Source organism: Ranitomeya imitator, chromosome 1 (genome assembly GCF_032444005.1).
Source record: "Ranitomeya imitator isolate aRanImi1 chromosome 1, aRanImi1.pri, whole genome shotgun sequence".
Lineage (NCBI taxonomy): Eukaryota > Metazoa > Chordata > Amphibia > Anura > Dendrobatidae > Ranitomeya > Ranitomeya imitator.
This window is the reverse complement of record NC_091282.1, coordinates 1,182,181,168-1,182,183,302: the sequence shown is the minus strand read 5'-3', so window position 1 is coordinate 1,182,183,302 and position 2,135 is coordinate 1,182,181,168.

Sequence of the window (2,135 nt, the reverse complement as noted above, 5' to 3'; positions counted from 1 at the left end):
GTCGGTGTGTTGCACAGAGCCTCTGCAGGCAGTCGGTGTGTTGCACAGAGCCTCTGCAGGCAGTCAGTGTGTTGCACATAGCCTCTGCAGGCAGTCGGTGTGTTGCACAGAGCCTCTGCAGGCAGTCGGTGTCTTGCACAGAGCCTCTGCAGGCAGTCAGTGTGTTGCACAGAGCCTCTGCAGGCAGTCGGTGTGTTGCACAGAGCCTCTGCAGGCAGTCGGTGTGTTGCACAGAGCCTCTGCAGGCAGTCGGTGTGTTGCACAGAGCCTCTGCAGGCAGTCGGTGTGTTGCACAGAGCCTCTGCAGGCAGTCGGTGTGTTGCACATAGCCTCTGCAGGCAGTCGGTGTGTTGCACAGAGCCTCTGCAGGCAGTCAGTGTGTTGCACATAGCCTCTGCAGGCAGTCGGTGTGTTGCACATAGCCTCTGCAGGCAGTCGATGTGTTGCACAGAGCCTCTGCAGGCAGTCGGTGTGTTGCACAGAGCCTCTGCAGGCAGTCGGTGTGTTGCACAGAGCCTCTGCAGGCAGTCAGTGTGTTGCACATAGCCTCTGCAGGCAGTCGGTGTGTTGCACAGAGCCTCTGCAGGCAGTCGGTGTGTTGCACAGAGCCTCTGCAGGCAGTCAGTGTGTTGCACAGAGCCTCTGCAGGCAGTCGGTGTGTTGCACAGAGCCTCTGCAGGCAGTCGGTGTGTTGCACAGAGCCTCTGCAGGCAGTCGGTGTGTTGCACAGAGCCTCTGCAGGCAGTCGGTGTGTTGCACAGAGCCTCTGCAGGCAGTCGGTGTGTTGCACATAGCCTCTGCAGGCAGTCGGTGTGTTGCACAGAGCCTCTGCAGGCAGTCAGTGTGTTGCACATAGCCTCTGCAGGCAGTCGGTGTGTTGCACATAGCCTCTGCAGGCAGTCGGTGTGTTGCACAGAGCCTCTGCAGGCAGTCGGTGTGTTGCACAGAGCCTCTGCAGGCAGTCGGTGTGTTGCACAGAGCCTCTGCAGGCAGTCGGTGTGTTGCACAGAGCCTCTGCAGGCAGTCGGTGTGTTGCACAGAGCCTCTGCAGGCAGTCGGTGTGTTGCACAGAGCCTCTGCAGGCAGTCGGTGTGTTGCACAGAGCCTCTGCAGGCAGTCGGTGTGTTGCACAGAGCCTCTGCAGGCAGTCGGTGTGTTGCACAGAGCCTCTGCAGGCAGTCGGTGTGTTGCACAGAGCCTCTGCAGGCAGTCGGTGTGTTGCACAGAGCCTCTGCAGGCAGTCGGTGTGTTGCACATAGCCTCTGCAGGCAGTCGGTGTGTTGCACATAGCCTCTGCAGGCAGTCGGTGTGTTGCACAGAGCCTCTGCAGGCAGTCGGTGTGTTGCACAGAGCCTCTGCAGGCAGTCGGTGTGTTGCACAGAGCCTCTGCAGGCAGTCGGTGTGTTGCACAGAGCCTCTGCAGGCAGTCGGTGTGTTGCACAGAGCCTCTGCAGGCAGTCGGTGTGTTGCACAGAGCCTCTGCAGGCAGTCGGTGTGTTGCACAGAGCCTCTGCAGGCAGTCGGTGTGTTGCACAGAGCCTCTGCAGGCAGTCGGTGTGTTGCACATAGCCTCTGCAGGCAGTCGGTGTGTTGCACAGAGCCTCTGCAGGCAGTCGGTGTGTTGCACAGAGCCTCTGCAGGCAGTCGGTGTGTTGCACAGAGCCTCTGCAGGCAGTCGTGTGTTGCACATAGCCTCTGCAGGCAGTCGGTGTGTTGCACATAGCCTCTGCAGGCAGTCGGTGTGTTGCACAGAGCCTCTGCAGGCAGTCGGTGTGTTGCACAGAGCCTCTGCAGGCAGTCGGTGTGTTGCACAGAGCCTCTGCAGGCAGTCGGTGTGTTGCACAGAGCCTCTGCAGGCAGTCGGTGTGTTGCACAGAGCCTCTGCAGGCAGTCGGTGTGTTGCACATAGCCTCTGCAGGCAGTCGGTGTGTTGCACAGAGCCTCTGCAGGCAGTCGGTGTGTTGCACAGAGCCTCTGCAGGCAGTCGGTGTGTTGCACAGAGCCTCTGCAGGCAGTCGGTGTGTTGCACAGAGCCTCTGCAGGCAGTCGGTGTGTTGCACAGAGCCTCTGCAGGCAGTCGGTGTGTTGCACAGAGCCTCTGCAGGCAGTCGGTGTGTTGCACAGAGCCTCTGCAG